The sequence below is a fragment of the Lygodium microphyllum genome, chromosome 9 (genome assembly GCF_053477565.2).
Source record: "Lygodium microphyllum isolate KBCC chromosome 9, Lygodium_microphyllum_v1.1.10, whole genome shotgun sequence".
Classification (NCBI taxonomy): Eukaryota; Viridiplantae; Streptophyta; class Polypodiopsida; order Schizaeales; family Lygodiaceae; genus Lygodium; species Lygodium microphyllum.
Genome location: NC_141143.1, coordinates 50,070,823 through 50,084,607, shown reverse-complemented (window position 1 = coordinate 50,084,607; position 13,785 = coordinate 50,070,823).

Genomic DNA, 13,785 nt, shown 5'->3' with positions numbered 1-13,785 from the left:
AACTAGCACTAAGAATTGTCAGAGAATCAGTGTGTCAAACACACTGAGATACATCCCCATAGGCATAAGCAACATGCATAGATTGCATCTTGCAAGTAACAAAAGAGACCAACTAGAGGCAAATTGAGCAATGTAACGGAAGCTCAATACATAACCAACCAAGATACATACATCACTGACAACATCGTGTGACAGAGATAGGTATTGGCCTAAAATTAATGTTAAATTAGCCCACTAAGCATCAACTATATACATAAACCATGACAAGAGCATGCACATGTTACCAAGTCCCACAATCTCATTATAAGGCTCTCAAGCTCAACTGCATAACCAAATGCTCAATGTAATCTCAAAATGTTGAGAAGTGGCTACCACTAGAATGAAAGTCAAATACTAGATGAGAAAACAAGCTCAAAACATCGTGTGGAAGGCATCCATACATCCAAGATCCAAGTAGCATACATCCGGGAGCATCTGACCCAAGTATCTTGCAAAGCTCTTATTGGAGCATCAAATAACCATATATAATAGTGAATGGCAATCAATGTCAAGATTCAAAGCTCGAATCTCATCTCAAAAGCAATTTGAAAGCATAACAAAGCATGTAACATGAACCGTAAGCATCGCTATATCACCTAGAATAATTGATAAGCACTCAGGAGCAATATGCATATGCTTTCATTGATAAAATAGCATTCAGCCTTGCTTATTATAACAATAAAAAAACCTCTATAAAACTAAGCAAAAGAGTTCTCAAATCTATCCCAAAGCATTCCTATACATTGGCATAACATCCTCGTATGATGTAGTATCAAATGGACATCTCGTGAAGCACAAGTGACCTCTAAACAATGGATAAAGTGCTGTCCTAAACTATATGATAGCAAACTATCACAAATTGTGAATCAATGATTGAGCTCAAGAGCTCCAATGGATGCCCAAACTCATGCCAGAGATATAGAGGAAGTTTCCAATGATTGCCAAGAGCCGAGTGGAGTGCCATGAGAGCTGGAGGATGAGGCAAGCTAATCAAGAAGGAGGGGGCACCAAACATGTGCAAATCATGTTGATGTGGTTGCCCCTGCTACTACTCCTACCACTAGTGCTGAAGCTTTGGCAGCACTTTAAGGTGCTCAAAGGAATCGAGTAATGCCCAAGAACAAGTGGCAAAAGGGGGGGAAGAAGCCAAGTAGGAGATAGAGCTCAATGCATACCTAAGGGTGAAGAATCCATTGCTGCCATTGAAACTATGAGGAGCTAAAGATTTTCTCCACAAGTTGTACTAAGTCAAGCTCAAGCTCTCAAGAAAGATGGCTCTGATACCAGCTGAAGGGAGTGAGCCCTGAAGTGGAAGCATGGAGTGAAAGCAAGAGCTATGGTGGAAGAAGCAAGAGCAAGAGAGAGAGATACACACAAAATGTGGGAACTCCACAACCACAATGTGTGATCGGCCTTCCCTTTATTCAAATGCCACTAAAAGAATAAAGGATGAAATGAAGTGATGAGCGCTTGCCACCTGTAGTAGTGTACAGATGTGTGGGTATATAGGTATTGGTCAGTGTAACTAATACATGGGCAGCTAGGCAAAGGCGCCTTTACCCTCAACATAAGCTCCCAGGTTTATAACTCTAAACCCCATGTTGGAAAGATTACCTTCTAAGTCAAATTCTATTTTGCTAGTTTACTGAGCAAAAATGACTTCTTTCCCATTTACTAAGTATACTAACTTTAATATAGGTGTGGTGTATATCCCTAATCTTCTTGCACATTTTGGTGAGATAAGAGAGTGGGTGCTTCCATAATCAATCCAAATCTTAAAGGCTTTACCTTGAGTATCTAGATCATGAAAATTGGCTATTTGCTTCTTATTGAGGGCATCATGTAGTATTGCTCTTTCCATGTCTACCTCTAATGTAGGGTATTTGTCTTCTTCCATCCCCTTAAGGGTTACTCTAGTGACTTTTCCCTTGGCCATAGTTGCTTGATTCTAGCCTCGAAATTGTCCTTGGAAAATTGTTTGGCTTGGCTTTGGACACTATCTCTTGAAAAGTGGCCTAGCTCGTTACAATTGAAACACCTTGGCACTTCATTGTCACTAACTATAGGCACGAAGTTTCCCATTTTTTTTTTTTTTTGGGCCTTCTTCCTTTGACTAGCTTGGTATTTTCGTTACATTATTTTGACATGATCGTATGGTCCTTTGTATGGAGAATTTTGTCCCCAAAATTTTTCACTCTTGGGTTTTGTTTAAAGTTCTTAGATAATTGGTTTGGCTTGAATTGATACATCTTGCAAATTAAATGGGTGCATTGCTTCAAAGGCAAATATTCGATGGAGGGCTCAATCCATGGCATAATTTTGATAGTTATTGGGAGATGTCCATGGGTGGGGTATATTTCAAAAGAGATAGAAATCTAAAATAGTAGGCTTCTAAGCTTAGAACCAACTATTTTAGTTAAAGAATTAATCCATCTTTAAGGTGATGTATACTAGTAGGAGGTATCACGTGTGCACAACCTCCTTCAGCTTCTCCCAAGTAATGGTTGCTTTGGGAACCTGTTGGTCTTTATATCATTGTTTCCACGAAAGCCAAGCTTCACCTATTAGATTTTACTTCGCTATTGTAACTTGATTAGGAGAAGCAATTCCTATAGCAGCAAAGTAATCTTCCATGGACTCGATCCAAACTTTTCCTTCAAATTCAACACCCTTCCTTTATCATCAAACTTGGGCGGCTTGATTTTCTTAAGAAGGAATTTCTTCTATTGTTTTTTGGTTGGGATAAGCGTGGGCATAGAAGTATGATACCCTAGGATTAATAACAATTACAAGATTAGATGTGCATTCTATATATCACCGCTTTTATCTCTCTCTTAAGGCTTTTAGTGCTCAATTTCACAATTTTAAATTTATAGCATGTCTAATATGAAAAGTACACAATCTTGAAAAGAAATCAAGACCCTTTTTCATTATTCATAACTGCGATAATGCTAGCTAATTTTTTTACATCAAATAGAAAATTCTAGATAAGAAAATCCTTTGTATGGATGGATAAAAGAAAAAACAGACTCATTTGTTTATAGCCCCAAAGCTTACAACTTTTTATGATAGGAAATGGGAAAAATTCTAGGTGTGAAATTCTAATACATGAATTTATAGTAGGTAGGTGGGTCTTCTATCAATATCCAAGAATCTATATTCTTAAGGAAGATTGGGGAGACCTTTTATACATGAGCTATGATAACAAATGTGTTGAGATTCAGCAATCACACTCACTGACAGCCTCTTTGTATGGAGCTTTAGGGCCAAGGACATGCAGGATTACCTATACCATATGCACAGTGGTGCCTACTGTAGTTTCCTACTTTCCTATAAAGCATTGTACTTGCTTCCTTTTCTTAATGCAATGATAGTACTCTTTTCTTTCCAGTAAAGTGTCAGTGTCATTGTCCACACACAAGATTGTGTTTATGAGTTCAAGTCTCAATCTTGAAAACTAATTCACTTGTGTGACAGTCAGTGTCAGAGTCTATGTCTACATGAGTCTTCTTCCCGTCTTTGAACCACCATAGCCATGCTCTAGATCCGTATTTCTCAACATGGTATCAGAGCCTAGTCGGGCATGGCTCAGCTCGGCTTAGCTCTCCTCTGCTCTCTCTCAACTCATATTAACCTCTAGCCAGCTCAGTTTCATCCCATGACTTCATCTCCCAACTCTACCTTCACTTGAGCTTCCATGGCAGCCATAGCCAGCAGCACCCTGTCATATTGAGTTGCTTATATCTCACTCCACAGGTCAAATCTCTTGGAGTTTCCTTCTGGAAAAGTGTTCCCCAGCTCACAAAGCTTCCCTGTATCACATAAATCCATGACATTTGGCTATCTGAATCTCAGCATTGTGAAAATTCTCAAACACTGCCATAGTCTTCAACTGTGACCTGCAGGACATGCCCTCCATGGAGCCTTCATATCTCTCTTTGTAGAGCATATCTTCATGAACTCTCTTCTAGACATATCTTTCTCTACTTAGGGTGCTCCCTCCTGGCACAAAAATCATCCACATTGTTGATCAACCAGCATGGCATCGTCAAAATTCATGTTTGCTGACAAAATCTACGCCCTGGTCTGTTCATCCGCTCTGCACTAGGTTCCTTTCTTCATAAGCTTATAGAAATTTGATTGGAAATTTTATAATTTGTAATTTATACAACTTTTTTTATGGCAAGAAAGAAATGTTAGAATAAAGTAGGAACTATATATTTAGATTTTTATTTTTGAAAGGTAGGATAAATTGCATAACATCACAATGCATAGAATAAACTCTTACTTTAGTTACATGTAAGTGAAGTGCATCAAATATATAAATTTTTAATTTAGAAAGAATCACTAGATAAATTCACAATAAATCAAGAGTTAAGTAATTGCATCAATAATTTTTTTCTTAGTATTTACAAATCATAAAAAAATAAAAAAATAAAATTAAGATGGTTAACAATAGGTCATTAAATAGAAGTACTCTCTTTAATAGAGAAAATTGCACTGTTATTAGTTAATTTGAAATTATTAAATTACATACACAATCATTAGAAATTATTGAATTGCGTACGTAGTCCTTAGATATCATTAAATTGTGTACTTAGCCCTTAGAAACCTAGGATATTTCAATCTACTAGCTTTCCAACATAACAAATTGAAGTACGAACCTTAGTTCATGAAGTAATCAAAAAGCAGATATGATCCTCTTTTGAGGAAAGAGAATCCTAAAATTCCTAAGGAAAATACTTGTCTTGTTAGCTTACATAGCTTCCAAGAATCAAGATTCCAAGGGTTCCAACTTAGTTTTCACAAAGTAAGACAAATTTTAACCATATCCTAACACATTGATGTCTCAAAAAAATAGTCACGTCTCATAATAAAGTCAATCAACCAACCTTCAATAAAGATTTAGATTGAGGAAGATTGTGAGCAAAGGTCCAAACGTGTTGGAAAAATTAATTTAAAAACCAGGAAAATATCCAATAAAGAGGACTAATTGGGATTGAGACTTCAAAGGGAACCTAGAAACATCCAAATGGAAACAAGGAAAAATCTAAGGAGGGGACAATATCAAGTTAAAAAGGATTACCACTAGGTTAAAACCTTACTCTAATTGCTTCCCTATTGTGTAAAAAAATTTCTTGAAAAAGAATTTTTTATACTTGCAATGGTGTATACAAGTTTACTTGATGTACTTAGGAATTTTGGTTGAATTGGTCAAAACGTCCCTAATGTTTCAAATTTACAACATGATAAAAAGAAAGCATGCTAATCCTTCTCTGAGGCTATAGCTATGGATCTCTTCATCAAGGGGGACTGGTTTTTGCTACCTCTCAGAGAATTCGAACCAACCACAATGGTGAAAGGTTACTTTGTATAGGGGATACTTGGGCAAGAGGAGTTAAGGGTACTAGGGGGGGCTCTAGCCAATAAACTCTTAGGCTCTTAAGAACTATCCAAACCCCTACTTGACTCAAGATGGACTTCCTAAGGGCCAGGGTACTAGTTATAGGAGTAGAAACCTTGGAAAAATCAAGGCCTTTTGGTCATTCTTCCATATGGACAGAAGGTGAGCACTTATATCAGATTCTCTAATAAATAAAGAAGTATTTTTTCAAATAATTGTTTTCATTCTTTGTGTGTTGTGATTTAAGTTATACTATGACTAAAGGGACTAATAAAGGAAGTTCATTTTATTTGTACAACATAAATATGTTAGGTACGTAGACAACTAAAACTATCCAACTGAGGGAAGCAGGAGGGCAAGATTCCTAACAAATCTACCCTAAGGCAAAGTGGTCTTGGTAAATCGAGGGCTTCTTTGTAATTTGATGCCTTATAGTATAGGAAATGTTGACCACAGAGGATCAATTAGGTCCTTGACTCTATAGCACTTTAGGGAAATGGAGCAAGACTTTGCTCTACAGGTAGAAGGGTTGACGTACCCATACTGCCCCTCATTTTTTACTCTCCTTAAACCAAGTATGATACGAGTTGTGAAGTATTCCTACCAATCAAAATCAAGGAAATGCATCACAGAGATAAACATTGCTTGGAATACCAAGAGTTTTTTCAAATCTTCATTATTCTAAAAGAAATTCCATTGATCATTAGAAGATGATTTATATTTGCATGGAATAACTCCTTAAACAAGGCTGCAAACAAATCTTCATATGTATTAATTAAATTTTTGCTCTAATACCACATGTGATGTGCATGCTCTGAGGCATCCTCAACGGTATGATTTAATGGTCCATCGAGATGATTTTCTAGGCGATGCTGCTTGGTACTCTTTCGAATAACACAAGATTTACTACCTGTACTCTCTCAAGTTCACTTTGCAATGGAAGTTCTTAAACTGTTCCCATAAGAATCTAAAATTCTAAGTAACTAAGGTTACCTATTCAAATTAACTAGCATCAATCTTTAAGCATTTGCTTGTGCTACATTTTCCGAAAATAATCAATGCTGATTGACTCACCTATCTTCAAAGTAACCTCAGAGGAATCAAATGGATAGAAGACCTTAAGTTATTCAAGCTATTTGTCTTTGAAGAATCGTGCCTAAATCCCATCCTCAATATAGACAAAAACAGATTCGCCATAACTATTATCTTTATGATCAAATGCTCCACATTCTCCCCCAGTCGAGAGTGCATTGTCATTTTAGGGTATTCGCGCCACCATAATTATTGTAAAAATGGTTTTCCACATCTTCCCCAAAAATATAAAGTCCTAAATATATTTGATGAGCCTCCAACCTACAAAATTTGCGGATCCCAGAGACGGCAACCCATCTCGTCTGCATCCCCATAACCAAGGAAAATGCATTTGACACTCTTAGGATCCATGGGTGTAGGGGGCAAGAAAGGTGGTCGAATGAGTCTGAAGGCCGCGAGGAGGACATTGTTAATTGTGAGATGGGTTGTTGTAATTTGATCGACATCTTAAGGACCATCGGTTTTTTGAGCACTAGTGAGAACTTGGGTGGGAGGAGTGGAGTACCATATTTTCCTTGTTGAGTGTTGAGAGGTGAGGTTAAGGATTAATTCTAAACAAGGAACTGTATTTGCATTAAGCATGACACACAAGCACATGTAGATAGGCTAGGCACAACTTATTCAGTGCATATATTATTTTTTATATGAAGCATCTTTTGAATGGTTGCATAGCATGGATTTGATATTACATATTTCTTAAATCATATGGATGATTGGGCACAAAGTTCCATTTCAAACATATTCTTACTAGACACATCGCATTTCAACAAAGTATGTATGTTCAAAGGAAACAAAGTGTTTTTTGAAGGCTCAACAGATTATTCAGATCTATTAGAACTCACGGAAAATGAAAGGCCTTCAAAATTTAAAAGCATCATCCGGTAAGCCAATTACTTTCTATTGGCTTAAAGTAGTTTACATCGAGTTTTGTTTCCTTGATGGGGTTTCTGATGGAGAAGTAGTGTTGTAGGAGCAAAGAGATGCTTGAGAAAGATCCTACCATGACCTATGGAATATATCAGTATGATTCTAGTGTAGTGGAGCATTGAGCCCATGGGATAGCTCGTGTGGCAGCCTTTGAGATTTGTTGTTGGGGAAGTTGATCTACGTGCTATTTGGCGACGGTAGTAGTGAATATTCTGGACGACAAGCGAGATTAGAAGTGGTAGACTACAATGTGGTTCGTGTTGCTAGTCAGGGTGGGAGTCTCTTTGGGGAGAGTTTGTGCTACAACTAGAGTTGATGATCAACCTGCCTGCGTACTCCTAGGGGCCTATGTGAGCTGGCCAACGATGAGTTTGGAGTGTCGTTTGGTAGGGAGAGTTCACGTAATGTGTTAAGAGGGGCTCCATCGACTACGAGGAGAGCAATCCTAATGAACTAGCTACCTCCATATTTTGATAGATGAGAAACTCCAGCGTCAGCTCAGCTGCCTTGTGTGATTGCTTGTCGCAGAATTCAGAGATCCAGCCATCCGATGGGTACAACACGTTGATAGAAGAATATTGAGGAGGCGGCTGTCAATGATGACAGACATGGCAGGCAGGTTGGTGACTGTTGTCGTTGACAAGGTAGAAGGCGATATTCCACATTCTGCGGGCAAAGGATGAGGCGGATATTCTACGGGACTGGACACGGCGGCATATTTCTGAGAAGGCTTGGCGGCCTGTTGGCAGTTGCCGTTGATGGTGTGTAGGTGTGGGCATAATTTGGATCACAGGGAGTGATGGCAACATTTTGTGAAAAATGTGGAATTATGACGATGCGGGCAGATTCGGCGTTCACTGTTCAGATAAAGCAGATGTGGCTGCCATTGACATGACCAGGATGATGGCGTCTGTTGACGACGTTGAAGGACAAAATTGGTCAAACATAGGGCGCCATTAATGAGAAAAAATGGCAGCCTATACACAAGGAACTTTAGACACTAAACTAGATGGTAAATAGCCTTATAACTAGTAAATACACATTTTTTTCTGGTTAGTAACTAGGGCTTTTTAAATTGGAACTAGGTTTTTAATTTTACTAGATAGATGTGAAGCTATAACTAGTAAAATAAGTGTCTATATGGTAAAGTAAGGCAAATTTCTATATATCACCTAATATAGCCATTTTTATTGGATAAAATTATGAAGCTATGGATCATAGGATAATGTGCATGCATAGTAAATCAAAACAAATTTGTATAGAATATCTAACATAGTCATGCTTATATAGTCATGTTAAGTAATATACATCACAATTGATAGGCCTAACCATCAACCATGTAGTCAATCTCAAATAAGACAATGTCGATACACACTTGTAATGGATATGTTTGTATGCATCCAAAATGTACATGTGCTATAAGATACATTTGTGTATTTTGATAACTTTTAATTCTTACTCACATATCACAAATAGTTTACACATCCACAAATAAAATATCATTTTTAACAATATAAACATTTCCTTATCACATTAAAACAAAGAAGAATCTCATTCAATTCAACTCAATGCCATGGCTCTAAATCTTGAAATTCCCCTCAAATCCCCCTGAAGTGTGGGATATACCTAGCATCCATACAAGCACTGGAGCAAGTGACCTCTTGTACTTTGGGATAAGACGAAGAAGATCCTTGACATGCTCCATATTTTTTATCCTAATGGGATGGAGTTGTTGGTCGATGTCAAATTCTCCCTCTTCTTGGATACATGCTTTAAATGCAAAGAAGATGGGTGCTTTGCAAAGGAATGCCCAAAAAGGAATTGAGATAAGAAGAAGCAAATGAGAAAATAGTGGAGATAAGGAGGAACTTCAAAAGAAGCAAAAAGGAAAAAACATAGGTTGAGAAGGGTAAATTCAAGGAAACAAACAAGCCTCAAAAGGAGGAACCTAAGGAGAAACCTAATTATCAGTCGTGATCCTAGAGATGATGAAGTTAAAGTGGGATGGAAACAAATAATTTCAACCACCAAATTCTTTGAAGTCTAATGGAGGTAAGAAATAAAAAATTTCCCTTTAAAAGCTTCTTACAAATGTTTTGTTGACAAGGCTATTTTGCTATTTTGGATTATGGAGGTTTGAACAAAGATATAATGTTAATTAGTTGGCTCACTATGATCTCTTATAATGTGAGGTGCCTAGGAAGTCCATCCAAGAAGGATGTGTTTAGTAGGAGAAAGAAATGGAAGCCCCTCTCTTTCAACACCTCCTTTCTAGAAAGGGAAGGATTCAACTTATAGCTAAAGGATGCTTGGAAACAAACCAACAATCGAATGTCTAATCCAACGTAGAACTAGATGAGATCTATTGCTATCATAACTAAGATTACCAATATGTATGGCAAAGATCAAGATTGACTTCAAAGAGGGTTGCATGTTAGTACTTAGCAATGCGGTGAGTATATTATTATGACTCTTTCTAAGTGTTCTAGTAATGGGATGTTTTATCAAATTCTCAAAGAAGATCAAGATTGACTTCAAAGAGGGTTGCATGTTAGTACTTAGCAATGCGGTGAGTATATTATTATGACTCTTTCTAAGTGTTCTAGTAATGGGATGTTTTATCAAATTCTCAAAGAAGTGGAGCATTACATGGAGGATTTGCAAAAACATAAAGGTGAAGTTGCCAAAATTTAGTCTAAGGGAAATGGTATCTTATGGGACTGGTTCTTCGACAAATTAATTTTATGAATTGATGAAGCAAAAGAAGCAACAAGAGTTCATCACTATGACAGATGATGGAGGAGGAATCGTGGAATTTATGTAGGGATGTTTCAATCTCTTTGGAATGTATTTGTAAATGGTCTATGCTTAGGTCCATTTGAGGTAAAGATGTCGATGCCAAAGGGTGTCCCATTGTCCCATTACTCTTTGCTACCATAATCACCAACCCTTTGCTTAGGAATTTGGATTTGAAGGTGTAACATGGAGTAAGCAAGGGGATTCCTATACCATTAAGAAGACACTTGATCTCCCAATGCTTTGCCAACAATAACTTACCAATATTGTGCAAGTAGAGAGGCAACTAATAGATGTATTTAATGAAAGTGTATGAAAGTTTTCTAGAGCTATCTGGGGTTGTGACTAATGTGAGCAAAAGCAAGCTTATTTACCTAAGATTGAGTGAGTTAACAAAGTTGCTAAGGGATCTAGGCTTCCGAGTAGCAAAATTGGAGCTGTAGTTGCTTGATTCTAAAGAATTTGGGTGTTTTCAAGATTTTTAGCATCAGACCTTAATTACTGAGCATATGATGGAGGAATTTATTTGATTATCTTGTACATTATGTATGTTGTGAGTCAAGCAACATGCAATAGTGACCAAAAACACATGCACAGGAAAGTCCTAATTTTGGCATCATGAATCCAGTGAGATTAATGAAGGTTGAAGATCCATAGCCTAGATTATCATATAAGACACTAGAAGTGAAGTAGGACTCTTGTTTCACAGTGGAATATGCCTCCTGGCATCAATGATCCTAATGGGATTGAGTTGCTGGTCAATGTATAATTCTCTCTCTTCTTGGTTACATGCTTTATATGCAAATAACGTGGGTGCTTTGCAAAGGAATGGAGCTAAGAAGCACCCAAGGAGAAAAGAGTGAAGATAAGGAAGAACTTCATGCAACATAGTCACACAAGAAGTAAAAAGAAAAAAGCTCATAGATTGAGAAGGGTAAATCCAAGAAAACAAACAACCCTCAAAAGGAGGAACCCAAATCCTAGAGATGTCAAAGTTAAAGCAAGATGGAAACAAAGAAATTCAACCACCAAAGTCTTCGGCATCTAATGGAGGTGAGAAAGAAAAGCTTTCCCTTTAAAAGCTTGCTTGCAAATGTTTCGTTGACAAGACTATTTTTCTATTCAGGATTATGGAGGCTCAAACAAAGATACAATGTTAATTAGTTGGCTCTCTATGATCTCTCGGAATGTGAGGTTCCTAGGAAGTCCATCTAAGAAGGATCGGTTTAGTTGGAGAAAGAAATGGAAGCCAGTCTCTATTTAGGTTCAGCGCCTCCTCTCTAGAAAGGGAAGGATCCAACCCATAATTGAAGGATGCTTGGAATAATATATAAGGTCTTAAGTTCTTATCTACATAGTCAAAAAACATGGTAAATTGCAAAGTACTCGACAGATAAAAAACTCCATAATTTGGAAGTTAGCTTAATACTCTTTTAGTGATAGTCATTAAGTTGAATGTTTTTGCATCTGCTTTGTAAAGTTGTTTTTATGGGCTAACTTGGAAGTTACCTAAGTGCCCTTTTAGTCTTCTCCATTGGAGTAAGGGGGACCCGAGTTTGTGACTTGTATTGGTTCCCCCACAGCCTCTAACTCTTGCATAAGAATTGAGTGAATTACTTTCACACAACTTTTCAAATCATAAGTGAGGTTGGAAAAACTTAAAGCTTGAAATGAATAACAGGGAAAGATTAAAAGATGGAGTGCCATCAATTTTATGCAAAAAATTAAAAGAGATATGTTCGGGATAATAATTAGGAATATTATTTGCGTCCTTGAATATTGATGAGTTAACTACACTTTTATAAGAACATACCAACAATGGATCGTTAGGTTTCTTGTTGAGATTTAAAGGTGACAATGTCAACAACTTGTGCTTAGGCATGCCCTTTATCAAGAGAGCATGCATGTGTTTGGGTTGGGGGCTATATATATGCTAGTAAGTTTATAACACTCCTTTACGATTGTTCATATCTATCATAGGCCCTACTAGTTGTCCAGTATCACAAGCAAGAGAAGATGGTATTGCAAATCCAAACACCATGACCTTCTTTTGATCTTAAATTTTAAAAAATCACAAGACGATACGAAACTTCCATCTCCCAACTTGCATATGGGTTCTACTTCTACACTGCCAGTAAATTTTTGAAGACCTTACAACCTTACAAAATTTGAAGAGCTTAGAACCTTACGAACTAATATCCTTAATTATTTCTAATCCAACTTATTAGCCTTTTGACTAGTATACATGGAGATGTGGCACTGCTACATCTGATTGTCAATGTACTCCCAGTACACTAGTTGGGATTGGTTGCATGCTTCGACTACACCTTCTCTTTGATATTCACATGCAAGGCTTATGTATGGCAATGAATTTAGGAAGGCAACCCCGACTCCACGCATCATCAGTATCCTAAGATTCTTCATGATAGTGCATATCAAGATGGTCTTCCTAGCGTGGCAGTTCAGAAAGATTGGTGTGTCATTGTTGAGGTAGCACAACATCTCTATGAGGGAGATGACCTTGTTCCAGTAATCTAAGTTCAACATGAGGTTATTGTCCTATAGTTCAGAAGTAATAATGGTTATTGTCCTATAGTTCAACATGAGGTTGAAATTGAAACTAAAACTGAAACAAACTATGGTTACTGTCCTATAGTTTAGAAGTAATAATCAACATGAGGCCGAAACTAAAAATAATGGTTATTGTCCTATAGTGAACCCGTCATGTAGACAAGTGATAAGCATCATGAATGTGAGACTGAATGAAAATAAACATAATGGTTACTATTATTTTTAGAGATATCTAAGCCATGCTTATGCCATCACTCGTAATGGAAATCACGTACTATTACACACTAGGGAGAGGGGCCTAAAACAAATCAGGATTATACCTGAAACCAATTAGGATTATACCTTCATAGTTGATTTCAATCATAACCTTCATCAAAGTGTTGTTTTTCAAATTCTATTTGGACATTGTTCACCTGTCATGTAGACAAGTGATAATCAACATCAATGTGAGAGTAAATGAAACAAATAAAGATAAACTCAAGGGGAGTCGAACCCCAAACACAATTTGTGTCTACCGAGGAGTCTACCTGCAAAATTTAAAAAGAATATTTGTATAGAGAGAGACATGATTGCCTCTAAGGCAATCATGCCTTAGAGGCAATTATGCCTCTCACTCACTCACTCTCTCTCTCCCTCCCTCATGCATATTGCTAAGTAAGAGCATATGACTTTAATTCCACATATACACATGTATAGCTCCCACAATATGCACACGAAACTATGTTCTCTAACGAAATTCAAAACTTAAAAACAAAAAGTAAGTGAATTTACATATCAAAATAAAAGGTTGACTCTACTTTTACATCATCTAATGACCTTTCATATTCTTATCCAATTTGTGTTTTATTTTTTTTAAAGATCTCCAAAGCAAAACCATGAAACCGTCCCATGACTAGTAGAGACAAATCTAATTCTCTCTTAAATGCTGAATAATCAACATCAACAAAATTTTGTTT